The sequence below is a fragment of the Protopterus annectens genome, chromosome 4.part0 (genome assembly GCF_019279795.1).
Source record: "Protopterus annectens isolate FY-2018-M chromosome 4.part0, PAN1.0, whole genome shotgun sequence".
Taxonomy (NCBI): domain Eukaryota; kingdom Metazoa; phylum Chordata; order Ceratodontiformes; family Protopteridae; genus Protopterus; species Protopterus annectens.
This window is the reverse complement of record NC_056733.1, coordinates 1,177,667,945-1,177,695,350: the sequence shown is the minus strand read 5'-3', so window position 1 is coordinate 1,177,695,350 and position 27,406 is coordinate 1,177,667,945. Positions and strand designations below refer to the sequence as shown.

General features: G+C 45.4%; 1 long non-coding RNA gene across 1 annotated transcript in view; it reads right to left on the bottom strand.

Annotated features, from left to right (window-relative positions):
- LOC122799816 overlaps positions 1-27,406 on the bottom strand; it is a 712,832-nt gene that overhangs the window by 125,297 nt on the left and 560,129 nt on the right. The window lies entirely within an intron of this gene.

The following is a 27,406-nucleotide window of genomic DNA, read 5'->3' as shown; positions in this document are numbered from 1 at the left end:
CTGGGCCCAAAGAGCAAATCTCTTCCATTTGCTAAAATAAATACTCTTGGTAGAGGGCTTATGTGAAGAGGACAATATTCGAACCACCTCAGGTGAAAAAGTATGTTGCCTGACTAAGGTTGGAAGCGGAGCAGCCAAGCCGCCAGCTTGAGAGTTCATAAAGATGGATGGGTCTGCCCCGACTGATGAGTCAGGAGGTCCGGAATCGGATCCAGGATCCAGGGACTGTCCACCACATACTTCCGCAGGAATGGAAACCACACTTGACGGGGCCAGAATGGGGCTATCAAGATTATGGTGCTCCCCAGACGGATCGCCTTCTGAATCAGTCTGGGCAGTAGAGGAAGTGGAGGGAAGGCGTAAAGCAGACCGGAGGGCCATTTGTGAACCAGCGCATTCCTGGGTTCTTCCCCTTGAGCAGGGATCAAGGAGAAGTAGTTGTTGCACTTCGCATTCAGGGGACTGGCGAAAAGGTCGCAGCAAGGCAACCCCCACCGGGCAAAGATCCGATCCGCCACTTGATCATTCAGGGACCATTCATGGGGCATCAGGATGTCCCTGCTCAGCCTGTCTGCTATAACATTGGATTTCCCGGGAATGTGCGTTGCCACTAGAAACCTCTGGGAAGCAATCGCCCATTCCCACACTCTCATGGCTTCTCTGCAAAGGGGGTAAGACCTGGTTCTTCCCTGTTTGTTGAGGTACCAAACCACTGACGTATTGTCTGACAGAATCGCAATCGTCCCCAGTGGGAGAGAGCCATGTAGTGCCTGCAATGCTAGAAGTACCGCTCTCATTTCCAGGACATTGATATGTAGGCGAGTGTCGTGATCTTGCCAAGTGCCTTGGACAGTCCTGCCCAGATAATGCCCCCCCCATCCTATCTGGGAGGCATCCGTGGTCACTGTGGCAACGGGAGAGGGAGGGTAGAAGGATTTGCCCACGTTCAGGTTGGAGGAGAGAAGCCACCAGTGCAGATCCCGGCGACACGTGTCCATGATAATAATCGGGTGACACAATGGGAGTTCCTGGCAGGACCATTGGCTCGATAGGAGCACTGTAGAATCTGCATGTGAAGTCTTGCCAGCGGAACTAATAGAATGGAGGCCGCCATGGATCCTAAGAGTTGCAGGACTAACCTGGCTGGAGCTTTCCAACGGGGCAATAGCTCCTTGACTTGTTCTGTAAAATCCTTATCCTTTCTATTGGGAGGTAGGCTTGCATTTCTATAGAGTCTAGCTCTGCACCTATAAAGGCAACACACTGTGATGGCAGCAATACAGACTTTTCCCAGTTGAATGTTATGCCTAGCAATTGACCCAATTCGATGGTAGTAGTCACAGCCTGAGTGAGCAGATGTTTGGTGGGAGCAGTGAGGAGCCAGTCATCTAGATATGGAAACACCTGGAATCCAAGACGCCTCAGGTGAGCCGTTACCACTGCCAGGCACTTGGTAAACACCCTGGTGGATGTGGTGAGACCAAAGGGCAGGGCTCGAAACTGGTAGTGACTAGTTCCCAGGTGGAAGCGTAAATGAATCCTGGACGCCTTGTCTATCTTGATGTGATAATAGGCATCCTTGAGATCGATGGAGCACATCCAGACTCCCTCTTCCAGCAAAGGGAAGATGGATTGTAGCGTGACCATCCGGAACTTGGACTTCTTTACGAAGCGGTTGAGACGGCTGAGATCCAGAACAGGTCTCAAGTCCCCTGTTCTTTTTGGCACCAAAAATAATCTTGAGTAGGTCCCTAATCCAGCCTGGCCTTCGGGGACTGGCTGGATGACTCCTTTTTCCAGCAGCTTAACTACTTCTGTGGCTGCTTGAAACCTTTGACTGGGTGGAACGTCCGAGATATCCCTGGGAGTGGGAGGAGGATGAATAAAAGGGATGGTGTAACCTCCGGCGATGATCCGGAGCACCCACTGATCCTGAGTGATGGACTCCCAGGCTTTCAGGTGCTCCAAAAATCGCCCCCCGACTGGCTCTGGAGATGCACAGTCGGGCCATCCCTCAGGGACGTTGGAAGGATGAACCGCGAAAGGATTCGTAGTCTCCTGTGTTGCGGGGGCCTCCGCCACCTCTAGGGTGACATCTTCCAGAATAATTCCCCCCTCCCCTGCCTCTGGAGGGGGGTTCACCTTGATGAGCAGGGAAAGACCTTTGTGATTTCTTGAACCACATCTTTCCTCCCCTCTGAGCCTTGGGATAAGGTCTCATGGGAAGTGAAAAATGGGCCCCGACGGCAGACAAGGTCTTGCCCTCCTGCTCGCATCTAGTGAGGGTGTCCTTCACCTTGGGTCCAAAGAGGGAGGACCCATCAAAGGAAGTGTCTGTAAATGAAGACTTGAAAGCCTCCGCAAAGTGACACAAGCGCATCCAAGCCTACCTTCTTAGGGCTACGCCCGAACTCGCTGCTCTACCCGCCCCCTCGGCCGCATATGAAATGAGCCTCATGGACGAGTTGATGATGGACGACAGGGTTGACAGCTGGGCGTTGACAGACTGAGCCAACGCCTCAGGCACATTACCCAAAAGGGTATCTCCCAACTCCTTCACGAGATCCCTTTGTAGTCTTGTGAAATGGCACAAATAATTCAGTGACCGCAGAGTAAAGGTCGCTGAAGATAGGGTATGCTTCCCGTACCTATCCATGCTCCTAGATTCCTTGTTAGGCGGATGGATACACGTCGAAGCCTCCGCCACATCCTAAGTGGCCGACGCCACCACCATAGCATCTACCGGAACTCCTTTAGTGAGAAATTACTTATTGGGGGGTGCAGACAAGAATTTATTGGGGCGAGTGGGGACAGGTTCCACAGAATCAGGATGTTCCCACACCCTTCGACAAACAATGTCCAGTAACTCGTCAAAGGGTAGGGATACCCAGGAGGCTGAGGGCTGGGCTCCGAAGGCCTTCAGGAACACCAACTCTTCCGCGGAAGGGGTCTTAGAAGACCAGTCGCCCCTTTGTCTCAAGATCTCTAGTATATCCGAGAACGAGAATTCGTCAGAGGACGACTTAGGGGACCCTTCCGCATCATCCAGATCGGTGGCTGAGGTGACGGACTCGTCTGGGGAGTCCACGTACTTCCTCTTACACCTCTTTTTCCTAGGGGTCTCTTCAGGCAAGGACTCTGATGGCCCTTCGGAAACTAGGGGACCACAGAAGGGGGTATGCTCAGGCCTAGGAGCCCCGCTGTCCGAGGACAGGGGTGCAACAGAGGCTCCAGTCGCCGTGTCCAGGGAAGGAGCTACAGATTCCAGAGAAGTAACAAGGGACTTGGCCAGCACACTCCTCCTAGCCTCGAAGGAGGGTCCACCAGATTCTGCTGAAAGACCCACCTCCGAGGCACTGACCAAAGTCGGGGCTCCTCCCACCGAAGCACCAAGAGGGAGACTCGGAGCAGAGACCAGAAGCCCCGATGACTCCCCGTCAGGCCCGACCGAAGAGCCACGAGTACCAGGGCCTGTCGAAAGTATTGAGAAGGTCGGAGCAGAAGTCGGTGCCAACGGATTAGCAGTGGGTCTCGGAACCGACCCGACAACTTCCCCAGGTCCTGTAAACTCCGACTCCGAAGACCCTAAGGTTGTCCAAAGGAGGAAGCAATGATACAGGCAAGGTTGGCTCCGGAGCAGACAGCAATTTGGAAAAGACAGGTGACTGTAGGAGCCTCTGGACAACCCTGTCCAGATCCGAATCAGAGAGCCTAGAGGATTTGGAGGAAACAGAGGGGGCTCAACAAACTGTCTCCTTGGGCTCCAAAATCACCGTAGGTGTTCGGCTCCGAATCAGCTCCAACAACATCAGAGCCGAGGCAGACTCAAGAAACACCGAAACCTCCCCCGGAGCCGATGAAGTAGGAACCTAAGAAAACAATCTCAGAGCCGACCCTCTCTCAATCGGCTCCGAAGCCATAGGAGCCGAGGGAGGAGATCCCAATTTCGAACCCCTTTCCATCGGCTCCGAAGCCTGTGGAACTGAGGAAGGGGAAGCAGAACTTGGTCTCTCATCTGTCGGCTCCGAGGGCAATGGCGCCGAAGATGAAGACATAGATTTTCCTCTTTTGGCCGGCAGATCCGACAGACTGGTTGGAGCCGATGACCTCTTCTTCTTAGCACGAGGCTCTGAAGGTAGAATAGCCTCTTCAAAGGAAGGTCTGAGTAGTCCTTTTAAAATCAGTTTATTTTTTCTCTCCTGGAGGATCCTCGAGGAGAAGGCATGGCAAACACTGCAGGACTCTTGCAAGTGCTTTGCCCCTAAACAGTAAACACAGATGTCATGGCCATCTGTGATAGACATTTTGTATCCACATTTGGTACATTTCTTAAAGCCAGAAGGCTTATGCTCTTTCCCAGACATACTCAGGAACGGAAAGGGGGTAGAGTTCTAACTTAAACACTCTAAAGGTAGGGTTAAGGCCCTCTAAGTTAAAATGGGCCTAGCCCACCCAACACCTGAAATTTACCAAGAAAACAAACTTTATCCTAAAACGACCAATACACAGTCAGACAACAAGATAGCTATGAAAATAGCTGTTTTTGGTCAATTCTTAAGAAAAAGTCCACAAAAAGCCAAAAATTTGACTAAAAAATAGAGTACTTAGCCACAGCCAACTCGAGACCACGTCTTATCTTTAGAAGCGGCAAACGAGATCTGGGGGCTTAGGTGTGGTGCATCCTGGGATAGAGGGGTTGGCCCAGCCAATCAGAGACTTAGTACTGGTGTATCGGCCGAGTCGGAGCTGTTTCTCGGCTCCGAGCCCATCTGTTATGAATGTAGGTGAGATAGGATCGCACTACATCAGACCATTGTACAGAAAGAGTTCACTGAAGGACACGCATAAGATACCTGGCTAACAGGACTACTAAAGTTATCACTGTTTCCATCGATCCTAACTAATGAAGGACTAGTCTTGCGGTCAGATGAGAAAGGGACATTAGCTTCATGACCTGAGATCTAACAGTGTGGACTCTTGTCAGGGAAATGGAAGCTATCTGGTTGGTCATGTCTAGATGAGCACCTATGACCTCCATGGTATGAGTAGGGAAAAACTGTGATTTGTGTAACTGACTGTGATGCCCAAATGATGACATATCTGCAGCAAGTAATCCATCACTTTAATCTATAGATGCCTGGATGGGGTGGTCAAGAGCCAGTTGTCTAGATATGGAAACACCTGGAATACCAGCAGTCTCAGGTTAGCCACCACCACTGCCATACATTTGGTGAACACCTTGGGGGCTGTGATGAGACAAACAGCAGTGCTTTGAATTGGTAATGGCTGGCTCCCAGCAAAAAAGCACAGGAATCTTCTTGAGTGCCTGTTCATTTTGATTTGATAGTGCACATCTTGAAGATCTATGCAGCACATCCAGTCATCCTTTTGTAGTAGACATAAGATGGACTGAGCCATGGCCATCTGGAAATTTGACTATTTTACGTACTGGCTGAGTCTGCTGAGATTTAGAATTGGTCTTAAGTCCCCTGTCTTCTTTGGCACTAAAAAGAATTGTAAGTTCTGGATCCTTGTTGGTCTGCGGGACATTAAGGATGACTTTGTTTTCTGGTAGTTTTTCTATTTCCAAGGCTGCAGCCTTTCCCTGATTAGGTGGAACACCAGGGATATTTTTTATTTTTGTTGGGAGAATTTGAGAAAATGGTATGAAATAATTTCTGGATATGATTTTCTGCATCCATATGTCTTTTGTGATAGATGCCCAGGCTTCTTGGTGCAGAGATATGCACCGCCTCCAACTGGCTCCAGAGTGCAGCAATTGGGTAGTCCTTCAGGAGTGCTGGTAAGGTCAGTCAATAAGGCATCTCTAAATCCTTGGTTCTGATAGCCACCTCTGCTGTGAGGATGGCATCTTCCATTAGACTACCAAACTCTGCCCCGGGGAGGACTATATACTTGTGTTTCCTGGAAAAGCCCTTGGGATTTGAGGAAACCACATCTTTTTACTACCTTGTTAATTCCTAGGGATGGAGCTCTGAGGAGTAGAAAATGGATCCCAACAGCAGACAGGGTTTTTCTGTCTTGCTCACTTCTGGAGAGTGTTTCTTTAACTTTGGGGCCGAACAAAGATGATCCATCAAAGGAAGCACTGATGAATGGCTCCACCAAATTACATAAGCACATCCAGGCATACCTCCTGACTGCTATGCCTGAACCCACAGCCCTAACGGTACCCGCAAGCTGCATGAGAGATCAACCTCATGGATGCACTGGAGATGGCCTGTAGGATGGCCAGCTGTGAAGAAGCTTTCTTCTGGTCCTCCACAGACATAGACCGTGAAAAAGATTTGGAAAGCTCCTTTATCAAATCCCTCTGTAGCTTGGTGAAATGTGTCAATTAGTTCAGTGACTGAAGGTCAAACATCACCGAGGCATACATGTGATTGACAAATCTATCCATGGCCCTATACTATTAGGGGGATGAACAGACGAGTTTTGTTATTCAAGCTCTCTCTTAATGGCTGCTACTGCCACCACTATGGCATTTATAGGGACTCCCTTGCTCCAGTGAGCCCTGTCTATAGGAGCTAAAAACTTGTCTGGCTTCTTAGATATAGGTTCCACTGTATCATGTTCCTTTCATGCTAGCATGAGATAAGATCAAATAACTCATCAGTTGGAGGGACTACCCAAGACGTAGCTGGGCCAGCCATGAAACCTTCCAGAAACACAGTCTCCCCTTGGGAAGGGATACTGGAGGACCATCTACCTGTCTGTTTAAGAAGTATGAGGATTTCTCCAATGGAGACATCGTCAGGTGGAAATCTATTGGACCCTTCCCCTTCTTTGAAGTCCATGTCTTCGGTGACAGATTCCTGAGGTGCCTCCATTTGCATGTTCTCTTCCTAGGGGCATCACCAGTGGGATGGTAAGTATCAGAAGAAGGTGGGAAGTCCTGTATGAGGACTGGCTGAAGGTTTGTATGAGGTGGCAGTCCCGGTGGAAAAGGCAAATCAGGGTCAGTGCTCAAAGCCAGTGGGCAGGAGATTAGGATCCAAAGAGAGTAAAGATGACCTTTCTCTGGGTAAACAGAAAGCCCTCTTTACAACCTCAAACGCAGAAGGACCAGGAGAAACAGCAGCAGGTCTCACTGACGCCAAAGCCATTTTCTCCGACCTCTGCAACTCTGTGGATTCCTGAATCAAGGAGGGAGTCAGGGCCAAGCTATTCAACGCCAAGGCACTGAGATGCAAGGATGGCTCCAATAGCCTCAGAGTCGATCCTGGTGCTGACACTTCATCTCCAAGAGTCATCTTACTCTGAAGAGGTCAGAGCCGGTTGACTCAGAGGAATGGTCAGAGTTAAAGAATGAGCAGTTTTCAGATCTGACAAGAACATCTTCAAACATCTCAGATACAAGTGCCCTGATACCACTGGTCAGACTGGAGAAGGAGATGTGATGTGATGTGATATTGAGAGAAGGGCAAGCTCATGGGTCCAATGACAAACAGAGACAGAACAACACCCATCTAAATCTGGGCCCTCATCATCCTATCCACCTCTGCCTCAAACAAGCTCCTAGAAGACCTTAGGGATGAAGCAATAGGAAGAGGTCTGCAAGATTTTCTAGGTGTCACCTGTATGAAGGGTGAACGCAGCCAGGGGGATATCGTATCCAGAGTTAAAAGTGGGGATCAGATCCGAGGAGACTTGGGTCTCAACGTAATAGAATCCAAGGAAGGAAGATCCGAAGCTGGCAGCTCAGAAGTCGGAACCGATTGAGGACAGCACTCAGGGGTCCATTTCCTGGACACCTTTTCTTTAGGAGCCAACTCAGACTTCCCCTTGTCTGTTTTGCTAGAAGGGGCTTGACCTCAGCTAATGCAGAAAAACAGAGGAATTAAACAAACCTTTCAAAACTAGCTTATTCCTTCTGTCACTTAAAGCATATGAGTTGAACCATGAACAAATGGAACAGTCCACATCTAAGTGGGCAGTGCCCAAACAATACACGCACTCCTTGTGGGCATCCAAGTTAGGGATCTTATTCCCACAGGAGATGCACTTTTTTAAATTCTGTAGGCTTCTCAGCCATAATGACAAAGTTAACCTATTTCTAAAACAGAAGGACGACAGACTTTTTTTCTTTTTTTTAAAGAAAAAAAAAAGAAAATACCACAAATTGTATTCAAAAGATACCCTAAATCAAGTAAATAAAAAGAAAGGATCCCAACAATGGTAAAAGGGAAAAGTACCCTGACAAAGAGTGCTTCCAGAATGCAAGAAACAGTCCAAAAGTCATCTATGGGGCAAAGCATAACAATTGAAATTGTACATGGTGTACATTTATGGAAAACCTGGTATACTAAGTGCTCTTGGTGCATTATTTTGAGTAATGTTCTGTAGCAGAAGTGCTCTTTGCTTGCCCTTGACATTTGTGCCTAGTGGGATTAGAGTGTTAAAACTTGAATAAAAAAAGAAGTTATTTCCTTACCATAACGTTTCATCTGTGTTGTCGATCTTCATTCATTCTTGATAAATGGGACTCGGTTCCAACTCATCGAAACCGGCTCTGCTGTTACACAGCTCGCTCCAGCCAAAAACTCCAAGGTTCTACCCACAATGTCCCCTCTCCACTACCTCAGATTGAGTTTGCAGCCAAAGTATAGGAAATCAGAAGCCCTGTCTAAGATGAAACCTACAAGCCCTCCAAAACAAAGGTCGGATCATCCAGAAGTTAATTGGAGGGGGCAGAAAGGTGGTATGTCAAGAATGAATGAAGATCGAGAACACAGATGGAACATTATGTTAAGGACATGACTTGTTTATCTGATGTTGTCAATCCTCATTCATTCATGATGAATGGGATAGAGTCCCCAGCTACTTTAGATCCTGGGTGGCCCTACAGAAGGATACTCCTGAGTACCATAGAGCCAAAGGATGTTCTTCCCCTGGAGACCATATCTAATTTGTAATGAGTGATAAAGGTATACGGAGTGGCCCACGTTGCGGTTGTGCATATTTCTTCCATGGAAGCCTTGGAATGAAAAAACAGCTGAAGTAGATACATATCTAATGGAATGCACTCTAAATGGTGCAGGTAGTTTGAGTTTGTTACGACTGTAAACAAAAGTAACAATCCCTAAGCCATCTCAATAAGGTAACTCAGGAGACAAGTTTACCCAAAGTGAGGCCTGAAAAGTATACAAATAACTGATCTGATTTTCTAGGTAGTTTGGTTCTGTCCAGGTAAAAATGCAACTGCCTGGGGACGTCCAGCAGATGCAAGGAGTATTCACCTTTATTTGAAAAGTTTGGAAAGAAGACAGGCAAATCTATGGTCTGGGTATTATTAGATTCTGAGACCACTTTAGGAAGAAAGGATGGATTGGTTCTTAATGACACCCTATCCTTGTGAATAAATCATATAAGGGTGTTTCACAAAGCCTGTAATTCAGAAACCCTCCTGGCAGACGTGAAAAAAGAGTTTTCCAAGACAGAAATTTGAGGTCACAAGTAGCCGCTGGCTCAAATGGCTGTAGCACTAAAGATTGTAGAACTAAGGTCAAATCCCATGGAGCTATAGGATCTTTGAATGGGGGTTTTAGATGTAAAGCACCTTTAAGAAAGGTATGGCATAAACAATGAGACATCAAGGAACAGTCATCAAACTTATTGTGAAAATTGGAAATGGCTGCTAATCGGACTTTAATGGTGGAAGGAGAAGTTCCCAGTTCAAACAGTGAAGCCAGGAATTCCAAGACCTTGTCCACTGACAATGAAAAGGGATCTATATTATTTGTACAGTCCCAAATTGAGAATTTCTTCCATTTCTAAGGTAGAGTTTCCTAGTGGATGGTTTATGAGAAGCCAGAAGAATCTTTTGCATTGAGGAAGGTAAACTGATTTGCTGGGCAATTAACGGAATTGGGGATACCAAGCCAGCAGCTTGAGATTGTGGAGACTGTGATGCACCAATCCCTGCGGATGAGACAGCAGGTCTGGAACTGGGACCAGAGTTCAAGGATAGTGAACTAGGTGAGGCAAAGGAAGGGGAGCCAGACTTGATGGGGCCAATAGGGTACAATGAGGATCACTTTGCTTCTCAATCTCTGAGGACTTCCCGTGTGGGGGAATTAAGGCAAAATAGCTGCTGCATTTATTGTTCATTGGAGAGGGGAAAAGACTGCAGCAAGGCTGGCCCCAATGATGAAAGATTTTCATTGCTATGTTGTGATTGAGAGACCATTCGTGAGGCAGGAAAATGCATCTGCTCAGTTTGCCTGCAATCACGTTGGAGCTTCCCGAGATATGCATTGCTATCAGAAAGTGGTTGGAAGCAATAGCCCATTGCCAAATCCGGAGAGCTTCCCAACACAGGGGGTAGGATCTGGTTCCTCCCTGCCTGCTGATGTACCAGGCTAATGACATGTTGTCCAACTGGATTGCAACCATCCCTGAAGGAAGGACTGAAAGGCTTGCAACATTAAAAGCACTGCCCTCAATTCTAGGATGATGATGTGCTGATTGGCCTTTTGCAGGGACCAAGTGCCTTGGACTGTCTTTCCCAGATAATGCCCCCCACCCAATCTGGGAAATGTCCATGGTCACTATGGCTGTGGGCAGAGAGGGAGAGAAGGTGCGGCCCCAGAAGTTTTCTTCTGACTTTATTCACAGGGATAGATTCTTTTTGCAATGATTTGTTATTCGAATTGGATGAAACATCGGATGTGACGGAATTAACTATTGCACTGCCAGGAGCCATTGGAGCAGCCTTATATGATACCTTACAAGGGGTACTAGGGTTATGGTCGTTGCCATAATTCCCAGAGCTTGAAGTACCAGAAGAGCAGGAACCTTGTTTTTGGAAATGATTATCTGCACCTGCGACCTTAACTTTAAAAGCCTGTGGAGCAGAAAAGAGGCTATACAAGAAACTCTATTTAGTCTTCCTCCTATAAATTCTAGAACCTGTGTAAGAGTTAACTGGGATTTCTCGGTGTTGACTGAAAATGCCCAAAGGTTATGAAAGGTGTAACATGAAGTCTGTGGCGTGAAGTAGTAGATGCCTGGATGGGGCACTGAGGAGCCAGTCATCTAGGTATGGAAACATTCGGAATCAGTGTAGCCTCAAGTGAACTATTACCACTGCCATGCATTTGCTGAACATCCTTGGGGCTGTGGTGAGTCTGAAGGGCATCACTTGGAATTGGATATGACTGGCTCCCAGCCAGAAGCGGAGATACCTTCTGGAGCATTTGTCCATCTTTATGTGGTAATACGCATCCTGAAGATATATACGCGGTGGTGGTGCTGCGGTAGCGTTGTCGCCTCACAGTAAGATGCTGTCCGGTTTGATTCTCAGCTAGAGCATCTTCTGCGTGGAGACATGCGTGAATGGGCATACCTTCGTTGAAGGTTGTGCATCAGGCCTGGCAAGCCGGTACGTAAAAATCAACTGCCAATCATTAGCGGACCAGAGTTCTGCTGTGGAGACCCCCAACCGGGAAAAGTCGAAAGGCACAAACAAACGCATCCTGAAGATCTATACAGAATATCCAATCATTCTTCGCCAGAAAGGGAAGGATAGACTGAACCATGACCATCCAGAATTTTGTCTGGTGAACAAATTTGTTCAGAAGGCTGAGATCTAATATTGGTCTCCAGTCCTGTCTTTTTTGGCACTAAAAAAACCTTGAATAAAATTCAGTTCCTTTTTGGTCTGGTGGGACTTCTTGGATGACTCTTTTTTTGAGCAGCTTTTGAATTTCTACTGCTGCTAGTTCCCTCGGATTGGGTGGAACATCGGGGATTAGTTTTGGGGACTTTGGTAAGAGATTAAAGGAAACCTTTAACCTCTGGTGACAATTCTCTGCATCCCTGAAGTCATAATAGCCAGGCTGTTTGTGTAGTGAAAATCTCTCCCAAACTGCTTCCAGAGGTAAACAATCGGGCCTCCGTTCAGGAGTGCTGTTGTCCGGAGAAAGAATCTCTGGAGCCCTGATTACGTGGGCCCCCTGTGCCAAGGGGAAAGCATCTTCCATTAGAACTCCCACTCTGACCAAAGGGGAGTATTCACCATGTGTGTCCCGGAAAGCCCCTTGGGATTTTTTGAACCACATTTTTCCACTTCTCTGATTCCTAGAATCCCCATATAAATAGAACACCATATAAAAGACTCTGAACTAATACACCCAATTACTCTATGACTAGGAAAAATAAAACACATAAAAAAGGGGGTGGAGTAGCTCTCCTCTACTCATCAGCCCTCTTGGTTACCTCCTATACCAAATCCATTCCCAAGTTCGGTAATGCAAAACTAATTCCAGCCATACTTCACATAAACACAAATGTATATCCATAGTCTCCCTTTATATCCCTCCCTGGTGACAATATCTCAACCCTTGAAGATATTGTCTCCTGGTTTTCTGCTAACATTACTAACAAAACTATAATCCTGGGTGACGTTAACATTAACTGGGTCACAATTCAATCTCCCACTAACTCACTCAATATAAACTTGTATAACGTCACTCAGCTGATTAATTCAACAAGTAGGCCTTCCAAGAACTTCCTTACTGGAAGCACCCTGGACTGGATCCTAGTTTCCCATCCTCATTACATTTCTGATAGTGGCACTCTACCTGACCCACTAGGCGACCACTTCCCAATTTTTGCCAATGGTCTACCCTCCTCCATACAATTAACTCATACCTATGTCTCCACCAGGTGCCAAAAAAAACTTTAATCCTAACACATTCACAGATGCGCTAAAAATAAGAAACTGGAACCCACTAAAGACCCTTAGCTTAGAAAATGCTGTTACCTACCTTAACTCAACTTTCCTGAATTTGTTAAACTCCTTTGCCCCACTAAAAACAAAATGCACAATGAGCAATCCCATATCTTGGTTAATCAAAACTACCTTAAGTACTATGCGGCTCCGAGATAAAGCTTGGAAACATTACCACAAAAATAATCCGAGATAAAGCTTGGAAACATTACCACAAAAATAAAACTATCACCACCCTCAACGAATACAAAGCACTTCGTAATAAAGTAAAAAAACTTATTGCCTCAGATCTCAAAACCTACTTCTCTACACTCCAAATAAACCATAACACCAACCCCAAAAGATTTTGGAATGGAATCGCCTCTCTCCTCAACCCTGGAAAAAAAGAAAACCACTCCCCTGATCCAAATGCCTCTGACTTAGATTTAGCTGCACAATTTAACTCTTTCTTTATCAATTCCATAGCTAAACTAACATCATCCTTCACTAACAATTCAGCTTCCCCACCTCCACCTAACCCTTTCTCCCCTACCACCTCCTGCTCCCAACCCCCTCCCTATATCAACCATAAAAAAAAACTTCATCTACAACTGAAACCTAGATCCAAATTCCCTGATGAAACACCATCCTGCTTCCTAAAAGTAGCTGAAGAAGGCATTGCTCTTCCCATCTGCATTCTAATAAATCAATCTATTTCAGAATGCTATATTCTCCAGCTCTGGAAAAAGGCCTTTATCATTACACTTCACAAAGGTGGTAACAACAATGAAATTCCAAACTTTCGACCCATCTCCATCTTACCCCCCCCATTTCTAAACTTCTTGAAAAATGCATCCATCTACAACTTTTACCCTATCTCATAAATAACCATCTTCTAACTCCTACACAACATGGATTCAGACCCAACCATAGCACTACCTCAGCTCTCCTTTCCTTCATAGAAACTGTTAACAAGGCTTGTGACTCTGGCCATATCATGTCCACTCTCCTCTTAGACCTCTCCAAGGCATTCGATACCATCTCACACAACCTTCTTCTTACTAAACTCTCCAAATTAAAATGAGAAGTTATGTACCTACCATAACGTTCCATGTTAGTTGTCTTCTCTCACCTTCTTTCTTGCTGGATGGGTTCGGAGCCGATCCTCGGCTCCGACTCGGCCACTTACTAAAGCTCGAGAGCTAATTTTACCGGCTCGAGGCAACCCTATATCCCATGATGCAAGGCGATGACTACCCAGATCTCGTTTGGTAGCTAAGGAAATTATGCAATATATTCCTCCAACTGGAGAGGAGGAGAAAGAGGTAATAATAATAATAATAATAATAATAATCCCCCGAAAAAGATCAACCTGATCTAGTGACACTAGAAAGCTGATTAGTTGGAAAAATTGGATCAAGACTCTTAAGGGAAGAGGAACAATCTTCTTGGTCTGACCAGGCTAGGGGGATGGTGGGCGGGACGCAAGAAAGAAGGCGAGAGAAGACAACTAACATGGAACGTTATGGTAGGTACATAACTTCTCAATGTTAAGTTGTCAATCTCGCCTTCATTCTTGCTGGATGGGACTGCATCCCTAGCACCTCTATCCTGGGTGGCTCAATGGAACAGACTCTTGAGAACGGTGGAACCAAAATTTGCTCTGTCTCTGGAGGCCAAGTCTAATTTGTAATGTGAAACAAAGGTATGAGGAGAGGCCCATGTGGCTGCTGCACAAATAGTGTCTATTGGAAGTCTAGCCTGAAAAGCTGTAGATGTAGCTAGAGCTCTGGTAGAATGGGCTTTTGGCCTAGAAATCGACTCTTTACCTCTGAGCTGATAAATGCAAGTAATCACAGAAGACAGCCATCTAGATAGAGTTACCTTGGATACTGGAAGGCCTTTCCTGTTCTCTGCATAGGATAAAAACAGTTGATCAGATTTCCTAAAATGTTTGGTTCTGTCCAGATAATATCTGAGTTGGCGGTGAACATCGAGATAATGTAGTTTTTGTTCTGCTCTATTAGAATAATTTGGGAAAAAAACTGGAAGATCAATAGATTGATTTAAGTTCGTCTGCGATCCCACTTTGGATAAGAAAGATGGATTAGTCCTTAGAGAAACTCTGTCTTTGTGGAAGATTAAGTAGGGAGGACAAATGCAGAGGGCATGAAGCTCAGATACTCTCCTAGCAGAAGTAATGGCGACTAGAAAGAGTGTCTTCCAAGAAAGAAATTTCAATGAACAGGTAGCCGCAGGTTCGAAAGGGGGAAGAATCAAGGATGTTAAAATTAAATTTAGATCCCACTGTGGTGGGGGGTCCCTAATCGGAGGTTTAAGTAAAAATATACCTCTAAGGAATGACTTGCAAAGTTTATGTGACATGATGTTGTGGTCCAACAAGCTTATATGAAAATTTGAAATGGCTGCCAGCTGAACTTTTACTGTGGAGGAAGAAGATCCTGAATGAAAAATCTCGGCTAGGAAATCCAAGACCGAATGAATCGGAGCAGTAAAGGGATCTATATTCCTAGCTTTTGCCCAGAAGGAGAAACGTTGCCATTTACTAGTGTAAATCCTTCTGGTGGAAGATTTAAGAGAAGCTACTATGATATCCCGGACGGGATTAGAAATCATAGGAAGCCTGGCTAGGGATGGAAGTGGAGCAGCCAAGCAGTGAGGTTGAGAGAAGGTATGGATTGGTGCAGCTGCCCCGACTGGTGGGTCAGAAGATCTGGAACCGGGTCCAGATGCCATGGCTGTACCAAAAGATAACGATGTAGGAACGGAAACCATATCTGTCGAGGCCAATACGGGGCAATGAGAATCAACTTGGCTCTCAAGGCGGTTGCTTTCTGAATTACTTGTGGTATCAGAGGGAAAGGAGGAAAGGCATAAAGAAGTCCCAGGGGCCAATCTTGGATTAGAGCGTCTCTGGGGGCTGGCCTGGAAGGGGGAAGAGAGAGAAGAAGTCGGGGCATTTGCTGTTTTGAGGGCTAGCAAAAAGATCGCAGCAAGGAAGGCCCCACTTCTGAAAAATCTCTTCCGTCACAGATTGTTTGAGAGACCACTCGTGAGGCATGAGAACAGCTCTGCTCAACCTGTCCGCTATGATGTTGGATTTCCCGGGGATATGCGTTGCTATCAGAAACCGCTGAGAAAAGATTGCCCACTGCCAAAGTCTGAGTGCCTCTCGACACAGTGGACAGGACTTGGTTCCGCCCTGCTTGTTGATATACCACACTACGGACATATTGTCCGTTTGGACTGCAATAGTTCCCAGGGGAAGAGAGTCATGGAGGGCTTGCAACGTTAAAAGCACTGCTCTCATCTCCAGGACATTTATGTGCAGGTGGCATTCGAAAGGTTGCCAAGTGCCATGGACCATCCTGCCCTGATAATGCCCCCCCCCCCACCCGATCAGGGAGGCGTCCGATGTAACCGTGGCGACCGGGGCGGGAGGAACAAAGGGTCTGCCCTGATGGACTTGAGGGGACAATATCCACCAGGTCAGATGCCTTTTGCAAATTGGAGTTATTATGATCCTGTGACGCATGGGAAGTTGTTGAAAGGACCATTGGGCGAACAGCATCCATTGTAGGAGATGCATGTAAAAGCGAGCAAGGGGAAGAAGTGTTATGGCGGCCGCCATAAGACCCAATACTTTCAGAGCAAATCTGGCCTGAATTTTGTTGCTGAGAAGAATCACATGGATGTGGTTTTGAATATCCAAGATCCTTTGGTCTGTTAACTTTGCTGAAAGTTGTACTGTGTCCAATTTGGCGCCTATAAAGGTAATAGATTGACAAGGCGACAAGGCAGATTTTTTCGAAATTTATAGAAATCCCTAGCCCTCTGCAAATGTGAATGGTGTAATCTCTGGCTTGGAGAAGTTGATGCCTGCTGGTGGCAGTGAGGAGCCAGTCGTCTACATATGGAAACACCTGGAATCCTTGACGTCTCAGGTGAGCCGTAACTGCTGCCATACATTTGGTGAACACTCTGGGGGCTGTAGTGAGTCCAAATGGCAGGGCTCTGAATTAGAAGTGACTGGCCCCCAGCCGAAAGTGGAGAAACCTTCTGGAGCGCCTGTGAATTTTTATGTGATAGTACGCATCCTGAAGGTCCACCGAGCACATCCAATTGTCCTTGCCCAGAAAGGGTAGAATGGACTGAAGCGTGACCATCCGGAATCTTGTTTTCTTTACAAACTTGTTTAGTTTGCTGAGATCTAATATTGGTCTCCAGTCCCCTGTCTTTTGGTACTAAAAAGAACCTTGAGTAGATTCCGGATCCTATTTGGTCTGCTGGGACTGGCTGGATGGCTCTTTTTGCTAGCAGTTTTGATATCTCTGGTACTGCTAGTTCCCTTAGACCGGGTGGAACGTCTGGAAGGGTTCCCTTTTGCTGAACTGGGGTTTGAATAAAGGGAATTTTGTAACCCTCGGATATAATCGACTGTACCCATTTGTCTTGAGAAAGGGAAAGCCAGGCTTTTGGGTACAGCGATAATCTTCCCCCGACTGCCTCCGAAGGTGGACAATCGGGCAACATCTCAGGGATGCTGGAAGGGTTTGTCAGAGAGAGGCTCCCTGCTACCCTGATTCTGCGGACCCCCTCTGCCTCTAGGGCGGCGTCTGTTGTTACCCCCTCTGCCTCTGGGGGTAAACTGACCTCGTGCGTCAGGCGTGACTCCTTGAGATTTGCGGAACCACATTTTCCCTCCCTTCTGACCTTTTGGGTAAGGTCTTGAAGGGGTGGAGAAAAGGACTCCTACGGCAGAGAGTCTTGCCACCTTCTTTGCATCTAGTCAAGGTGTCTTTCACCTGAGGTCCGAACAAGGTCGAACCATCAAAAGGAGAGTTTGTGAAGGACGCCTTGAAGGGGTCTGCAAAATTACAAAGCCGCATCCAGGATTGACGCCTTAAAGCCACTCCTGTGCCTGCGGCCCTACTCGCTCCATCGGCTGCATATGAAATGAGCCGCATGGAGGAGTTAACACTAGAGTTTAGGATTCCTAGCTGTGAGTTAATTTTATCCTGGGACCCAGCAGCTGACGGATCCTGTAAAACTTCTCCCAACTCTTTAAGAACATCTCTTTGAAGGCGGGTGAAGTGACACAAGTAGTTCAGCGACCGCATGGCAAAGGTCGCTGAAGAAAAATCGCTTGCCGTACCTATCCATAGTCCTGGAATCCTTGTTAGGAGGATGGACAGGTACTGAAGGATCAGCTAGTTCCTTCTTGGTGGCTGCAGCCACCACCATGTCATCAACCGGGACACCTTTTGTCAAATATTGCCTATCAGGTGGGGCCGTGATGAATTTAGAAGGCCTCCGAGGAATGGGTTCCACCGAATCCGGGGCCATTCACGCCTTCCGAGCCACCACGTCCATAAGAGGGTCGAAAGGCGGAGACACCCAGGAGGTGGAGGGTCGAGACCCAAATGCCTCCAGGTATACCGACTTGTCCTCGGAAGGATTAAGGGAAGGCCAGTTCCCCCTCTGCTCAAGGAGTTCAAGGATGTCTGAGAAAGAGACATCCTCAGAGGGGGACCTTGGGGATCCCTCCGACTCATCCAAGTCAGTATCGGATGTAATAGACTCGGGAGAGTCTAGATGTTTCCTCTTACATGTCCTCTTACGCAGAGGTTCACCTGACGGGTCAGGAGAAGCCTCGGAAGAGGAAGATATTCCCAGTGGGGAAACCTGAGGCGTTGGATCTCTGGGTCCGGGAGCAAGAGAGTGGGAAGAGACGTCAGCAGGCACTGTAGTGGGAGGAGCTGATGGAACTGACCGTTGACTACGCCCTGGGGCTAGTACATTCCTCATCACCTCGAAGGCTCCCCCGTCAGAGAGGCCAGAAGGCTAATGCTCCGAAGAGATAGGAACCCTAGGCCGCACCGACAGGGACGGCTCAGAGGCCGATGTCGGTGCTGAGCGCACCAGCGCCAAAGCTCAGAGAGGGAGAACGGGGTCGGACAAGGGTCCGATGCCACTCGCCCCCTTGGAGCCGACGAGAGCGATCAGACGCCCCGGATCCCTCCAATGAAGGCCTCAAGGAGGAAATCGAAGTAGAGGACGACGGAGCCGAAGGGGGGGGGTGGTATCGGCTCCGAAGTCACAATAGTCACGTCTCCGAGGAGCTCCGGCTCCGAGCTCTGTAAGAGAGTCGAAGGAGGAATGTTAGGTGGATGTGTGATAGCTACCGTCTGTTGAGATGGGCTATGGAGCATTTGGGCCAATGCCTGAGACTTTAAGTCTACTCACCACTCTCTCAAAGTCGTGGTCGGACAGCCTGGATGACTGAGAAGACCGGCTCCGATGGCTCCGTTCCGAGAGCAGGGGTGATCTCTGAGCCGAATGTATCGACTCCAACGAAGGGGATCTTGATCTCTTTTTTGAGATAGGTGGAGCCGAAGGAGCCGAGGATATGGGAGTGCCCAGATTTAGCAGCATCGGCGCCGGATGGAGCCGATACTGTAGCTTGTGACATAGAAGGATCGGCTCCGGCCAGAGCCGATCTCGTCACAGAAGGCGAACTAGTAGCCGATGGCTTAGGACTTGGAGCTGAAGGCTTTACTGGTTTCGAGGGCTTCCCCGGAGCCGACTTAGTCGGGGAGCTCTCAGGCTTTAATAAGCCCCTCAGTATTAATTTATTTCTGCGCTCCTGCACGACTCTTGGGCTGAAGGCATGACAGATAGCACAAGAGTCCTGCAGGTGCAGAGGTCCCAGGCAGTAAACACAAGAAGTGTGAATGTCTGTCAGAGACATCTTCTGACAGCACGAGTCACACTTCTTGAAGCCTGAGACCTTTGTGTCCTTCGACATAACTGTGTCGAGGAACCACTAAGTGACAAAAAATACAGACACACACACAATAAACACCCAATCCAATAATAAAAAAATTAAACAGGGATACAAACACACTCAAACACCACACAGAATCCCTGACAAAAAATTAGGAAAGGGGGAGGCTTAAGGCCTAACTTAGGGCAAGGGATAAATAACTAGAAAAATAGGGAACACTAACGGGAATAGGGTTAAACTAATTGTTAAGAGTTTACACAACAACAGTAGTGACTAAAACTAAAGGGGTGAGACTAAAAGTCTGAATTTTGAAAAACTTACCAGGAGCTGGTAAAAAAAGCACCTCACAAGCGAAAGCGGCAAATGAGATTTGAGTAGTCATCGCCTTGCATCATGGGATATAGGGTTGCTTCGAGCTGGTAAAATTAGCTCTCGAGCTTTAGTAAGTGGCCGAGTCGGAGCCGAGGATTGGCTCCGAACCCATCCAGCAAGAATGAAGGCGAGATTGACAACTTAACATCTATCCCATGCCACTATCAACTGGTTCACCAGTTACCTCACAAATAGGCAACAAGCAGTCAGATGGAAAAAAGCCACCTCCTGTTTCCTCAACACCCCCACAGGTGTCACCCAGGGTTCAATCATACTCCCGCTTTTATTCAATATATTCATAAACTTCTACCACGCCATCCCCAATGCCAACCTCGTCCAATATGCCGACGACTCAACAATAATCTGCTCTGCTTCTTCTGTCTCCACTTTAGCTAAATTAACCCAAAATGCCTTCTCTTCCACCAAACAATGAATGCTGAATAACCATCTAGCACTTAATGCAACTAAAACTAAACTCATGATATTTACCGCTTCCAAAACAGTCACCCTAGATAAACATTCATTGTTAGTCGCTAGTCAAAATAATACTCTTCTCGAAATAGTCTCCAGTGCTAAATTCAGGGGCGGCTCGTGGCATCGGGCTGCCAGACTGCAGCCCCCTCAAAATAAAAAATACAAAAAAAAATGATTTTTCTAAATTTCGCGGACTTCGCGCATGCGCAGTAGTCCAGACTACTGTCGGTCTATGCGCATGCTCAAGGCAGTCCGGCAGTCCCCATAGGGGGACACAAGGAGACGTCTGTGCACTTTTAAAGTGCACAGACTCGCTAGGATTATGGGTCGCATCCGGACTGCAACAGCAGTAGTCAGGACAGTCTCGTCGTCGGGAAGGAGCTTTGGGATCTCGCGGGTCTTTGGAGTATTGCGCGGGCAGGATGTACATTAGCTGGATATATTCAGGTAAGGGTATGGTGCTTTTTACTTTTATTTTACAATGTTTATACTGGATTGTGTATGGTGCTTTTATGTTTATACTGGATTATGTATGGTGCTTTTATGTTTATACTGGAGTGTGTGTGTATGGTGCTTTTATGTTTATACCTGTGTGTGTGTGTATGGTGCTTTTATGTTTATACCTGTGTGTGTGTGTGTATGGTGCTTTTATGTTTATACCTGTGTGTGTGTGTATGGTGCTTTTATGTTTATACCTGTGTGTGGTGTGTATGGTGCTTTTATGTTTATACCTGTGTGTGTGTGTATGGTGCTTGTATGTTTATACCTGTGTGTGTGTGTGTATGGTGCTTGTATATTTATACCTGTGTGTGTGTGTGTATGGTGCTTGTATGTTTATACCTGTGTGTGTGTGTATGGTGCTTGTATGTTTATACCTGTGTGTGTATGGTGCTTGTATGTTTACACCTGTGTGTGTATGGTGCTTGTATGTTTATACCTGTGTGTGTATGGTGCTTGTATGTTTATACCTGTGTGTGTATGGTGCTTGTATGTTTATACCTGTGTGTGTATGGTGCTTGTATGTTTATACGTGTGTGTGTATGGTGCTTGTATGTTTATACGTGTGTGTGTATGGTGCATGTGTGTGTGTGTGTGTGTGTGTGTGTGTGTGTGTGTGTGTGTGTGTGTGTGTGTGTGTGTGTGTGTGTGTGTGTGTGTGTGTGTGTGTGTGTGTGTGTGTGTGTGAAAATGCCCCAGGTGCTCATGGTGGTGTGGTAGGGAATACCTCAGGCTTGAACCCTGTACCCTGTATGCAGGTGTTAAAGACTTGAGTTCCCTACCCACCACCATTTGTAAAAAGATTGCAGATTTTTGCCTCATATTCGATCTGATCTGTTCCTCATAATATCTGTGGTTTGTAAATGTTGCAATGCTTGATATTTGATGGTGTAGTAGTAGTAGCATTGTTGCCTCACAGCTGCAGGTTCTCGGGTTTGATTCTTGGCTGGGGTTCCTTCTTTGTGGGATCTGTATCTTCTCCCTGTGTTTGTGTGGGTTTGCTTTTGTGTCCTCCCATGTTACAAAGACATGTCTGCATTATTTCTTCCTGGGCCTCTGCTGAAAATTTTTTTTTGTTCCAAGTCAGACTGTCCTGATTAAAAAATGTTAAATAAAATTGACAGGCATTTGAATTTCAGACTTAAGGGTTTCTGAATGTTTAATTCCTTGCATATTTGATGGTGCAGTGGTAGTATTGTTGCCTCACAGCTATAGGTTTTCTGGTTTGATTCTTGGTTGGGGTGGCTTCTGTGTGGAGTCTGCATCTCCTCCCTGTGTTTGTGTGGATTTGCTCTGGTGCCCTACCATTTTACAAAGACGTGTCTGCAGTATTAATCCATGCGTCCCTGCTGAAAATTGTTTTTGTTCTGTCCGCAGTAAAATTGACAGGCATTTGAATTTCAGACTTCAGGTTTCTGAATGTTTAATTCCTTGCATAATTGATGGTGCAGTGGTAGTATTGTTGCCTCACAGCTATAGGTTTTCTGGTTTGATTCTTGGTTGGGGTGGCTTCTGTGTGGAGTCTGCATCTCCTCCCTGTGTTTGTGTGGATTTGCTCTGGTGCCCTGCCATTTTACAAAGACGTGTCTGCAGTATTAATCCCTGCGTCTCTGCTGAAAATTGTTTTTGTTCTGTCCGCAGTAAAATTGACCGGCATTTGAATTTCAAACAACTTCATGTTCTTCAGAATACATAGTAGTACAACCTTTTTTTCTAGCAATTTTCTAAGTTTATAAGATGAATATTTTAAATTTGTCCCTATTTTTGGGACTGTATTCCCCCATTATTGGCTTTGTCCAGGTTTTTGTGCTAAGGTTGACAGCTATGGCAAGAACTGAATTCACTGAATATGTTTGAGGGCTGTATTCCCTCATTACTGGGTTTGTCCAGGTGTTTTGTACTAAGAGGTTGACAGCTATGGTGAGAATTGAATTCACTAAATGATAGCCATTTAAGTTTCAGTCTTCCTCTCTTTCACAAAGCAGCTGGTGTGGCGTAGTGGTATGTTACTCTGACTGTTTTTTGCTCAGGGACCTTGGCAGTAAAATATATGGTGGCAACACAACATTTTATTCTAGCAACTTTCCAAGATTATACAAGCAATGTTTAATGTGTCCCTGTTTTTTGGGCTTTTGACCCCCCCCCCAATACATTTTGGCTTTTTCCAGTTTTCTTGAGCTGCGAAGTTGAGATGCAGTTGAGTATTGAGTAGATTTTACAAGGAGCTGAGAGCTGCAGGGGAACAGAAGTTTAGTGCTTTGCCTAGTTAATACTATAGCACAACAGGTTGTGTACTTGCTTTTGATGCAGAAGGCTGTGGGTTCTACTCCCACAAGGGGTGGATGCTGCCGTACTGAGAATGTTCTCCTTGGTGAAGATACTAACTATGAGTTTGTTATCAGTTTGCCATCCATTTCCTCTTGCAATATTATTACTAGCTTATCATTTTTTAATGTAATATAGGCAATTTATTCCTGAGGGGCAACAGACACTTTATTTTTCGATGAAACCATGAAATATAAAGGTGATTGCTAGCAGCAACCGCTTCATTAGTTACAGATTTCTTTAATGTGGAATTATTTAGATGACTTACTTCAGAGATTGTGCATATTTACTGATAATGGACTATAGAATTGTGCATATTTACTGATAAAGGTGGACTGTAGAATTGTGCATATTTACTGATAATGGTGGACTGTAGAATTGTGCATATTTACTAATAATGGTGGACTGTGGAATTGTGCATATTTACTAATAATGGTGGACTGTAGAATTGTGTATATTTACTAATAATGGTGGACTGTGGAAGTCTGAGTAGACTTTTTTATGATAAATGTTCTCAACTGGGCAGTTTTGCCATTATGGGTGCATATGGTTTGTTTCATTGCTTACTGGAAAAGTGTTCAAAACAAATTTAAAACACCCTCTAACAAGTGTACTGTATTGTACAAGGAATATAATTTTAGTACAATGAGGAAGGTGTATCAAAGAGCGCATGTATGTTTCATATGCAAGGGGCCTATGATTCGAAAACAGCCCAAAATTAATCTTTATCTGCCACTGGCAAAATGTATTTTCTTTGAATGTGGGTTTCAATGCTGTTTCAATGAATGTGAGTTTCAAGGGCAGAGAAGTTTTAATGCTATGTTTTCATTGTGAGACTGCATTGCTTTGTTTAACAGATGACTTAGTGTTTGTGCTGTAAAATACAAAATAAAACTTTCAAATGAAGTCCAACTCATCATAGAAGTAAAGCAGTATGCACATTAGTGTTTATGGTAAATGGAGTGAAATAGCCAAATAATGGTTCATTGGAATGGCTGCAGAGGCTCCATTCAACCATTATTTTGTCAGGGGGGAAGGGCAGCAAACTCAGACAGGCCCAACTGAACTATACCTCCCAACTGTCCAGATTTTCAAAGAATGAATAGATTTTTGCTTCTTATTTTTGGTTTGTTGTTCATAAAATTTGTAGTTTTAATTCCTAAATGATTTGCCAGAAGTCACTCAATAATAAGTTTCAGACTTCATAACCTTGAGAAAAATGCATGTTAAAAGTAAGAGCTGTTCTATCAACTGTCTCAATTTATACAAGAGCAATTTTTAGTACTGTTTATATGTGCCCCCAATATATTTGGCCTTGTTCAGATTTACTGCATTAACAGGTTGAGAGGTACATGCAAATAAATTGCTTTATAGAATTAGGCATAGCCAACCTCTCAACTGTCCCCAATTTTTGGCTCAAAATGTTGCTCTTCCCCCTAATAATCCCTCCGCAAAATAGCAATTTTGGAAGAAAACATGGAGGGTTTACAATTAAGAAATAACTGTAATAATCAAAGTTATAGATTACTTGAAATGCATGTAGATTCTTTTATATTTTGTCAGCTGCTCAAGGTAGCAGTACTAATATTAAAGTGTCCCTTCTTTGACAGGTAGCAGCTGTATTGTGTGTCTATTTTATATTTTTGCATCACATTTTGGTCCATTTTTCATAAAATTGTGTTTTTGGCAAATTAGTGACAAATCACTAAAGACTGAAGTTAGAAAATGACAGACATTTGAGTTTCAGATTTTATACCCTTCAGAAAATTCATACTAATGCAAGACCTATTCTATTATCTTTCTAAGTTTATTAGAGCAATATTTAAAAACTGTCCTTATTGTTGGGCCTTTGTCCCACTTCTGTGTATGGCTTTGTCCAGATTTCTTGCTCTTGAGGTTGAGAGGTATGACAAATGTGTCAGGGCCATCACAGTCAGCCAGAGACATTTCAAATTGTGACATGCTTGTTGCACCCCACTCCCCCATGTAGTGACTCTGGATGTGTCCAAGCAAGGCAAGGAGTAGTTGTATCTACCTTGGATGGGGAGGACACACTGCATAAGTACTACAGTGGCTTTTCATCTGTCCTTGATTTTGCAGAATGGTCTGGTTTCTGTCATATTTTTGTACTGTTGATTTATGCTTATTACTCAGATTTATGCTTATTACTCAAAGTGCCTGTTGCTCTGTGTTTAAGTAGCAATGCATTAATGACCATAAGGTAAGCTTGTCTGAGATTGTAAGATGCAAGTAAGCTTTAATAAGCATACTGTTAAAGAATTGCCAACATTGAAAGCCTTTCTGTTGTTGCCATGCAGAGAATACTTGACTAGATAATGTATAAGCCTTGTGTATTAAAGGACAGGATTCCATTATTTTAAAAAGCTCATTACACTTGTTGGAGACTTCCAGTCATCTCTACAGACTTTACCCGTAAACTAAACAGAATGCCAATCATGTGTGGTCCATAACCTGTACAGTAATCCTTTAAGCAATGTATCTTGAGCTTGTTTCTTGTTTGCTTTTCATTTTTTACTTTTATCATGTTTTCCCCATGAAACAAGTTGTCAGGCAGCAGGTCTTTTTTGGATAATAAACATTTTTACAAGTGGGGGCATCACATAGATTTCTACTTTCAGCATGTTACTTGGTACTTTAATAAAGCTGAATATATTATAATTAGAACTGCAGTGCAAGGAGAAGTGGTTTGAGTTGAGTGCTTCTGGTTTTTCTTATACTTGATTTTGACTGGCATTCCAGTAGTGTATTTAAAAAGTAATTTATTTTTTCATGCCTCACAACCTTTTGTTTCCATCTAGATATTAAGTAAGCTGTCATGCAGCCAATGCATTGAAATATTTTTATTCTTCTACACTTATTTTTGTCTTGATTGGACTTTCATAATGATGGTTTGCCACCCAGGGCAGCGTATTTAATTAAAGTTAGTTTTTTGTGGTTTTGTGCATAGCTCCTCCCCTTTCTGGTTGACCACACCCCCTCCCCTTGACCCCACCCATTCAGCTGTCTCCTGCAGCCCCCCCTGTGATTTGAAGTCACCAGCCGCCACTGGCTAAATTACTAAGTCCTTATCGACAATCAGCAAAACTTTGATAACCATCTACAAAAAAATATAAAAAAAACACACAAAAAAAATGGTGTGCTTTATCGTCACATCTCTCCCTCCAGCAATCTCATTCTCGCTAACATTTATCTTAATCCCATCCCTCCTATATGGCACCTCTATCCTTACTAACCTGCAATCCTCCCTCAAAACAAAGCTCTCCTCTTGCTTCAATAAAATATCAAAATTTGCAACCGGTCACAAATCCACTTCCCACTACTGCATTGCCCTACACCAACTGAATTGGCTTCAGCTGTCCAACTATCTCACCTACATTCAACTTGTTCAAGTACACAAACTTATTTTCAGTCCCTCTCTCTGTCCCTCCCCTGCCACCACCTTTAAATTACATCAACCTGACAGACTCCTTAGATCTAATTCCCAGAATCTAATAGAACTACATAAACCTGCCTGACCTCCAGGCAAACACCTAATGTCCTTCTCTCTAGCAAGCTACTGGAATTCTCTCCCTCCACTCATCCGTACCACTAGCAGCCTCTCTTCATTCGAAACCATACTACACTCACACCTGAAATCACAGTGGTCTTCTGGGGCTGATAACATTTTATCTGGTTTCCGTGGAATGGGCTCTATGGAGTCAGAAGCCTTCTACGACCACTGTACAATAAGCTTAATGAGGTCATCAGCGTGTGGGGTCACCCAGGAAGCAGATGGGTGGGCATGGAAAGCTTGCAAGAATACACATTCTTCAGAGGATGGCTTTGAGGGCTTCCAATCACCCTTCTGTGGGGGTGACCGGGGGGAACCCTCCCCTTCATCATAGTCTGTCTTCCGTGACAGATTCTTCTGAAAAATCTAGATGCTTCCTCTTGCAAGTCTTCCTAAGGGGTGGCTCCTCAGTGGGGACCTCTGAAGCAGACTCCAAAGAAGAGGGACCCTGAACAGGGATGTCTTGCAGCTCCAGCGGCCACTGTCCTACGTGAATGACAGTGGCAGCTGCAAACCAGAGGGTACAAAAATGTCACACTCTGACACACATGGAGCCAACTGAGAGCCTGCTGAGGTGAGAGCTCTCTCCATGATCTAGAAGGCAGGCCCACCTGAAGAAGGATGG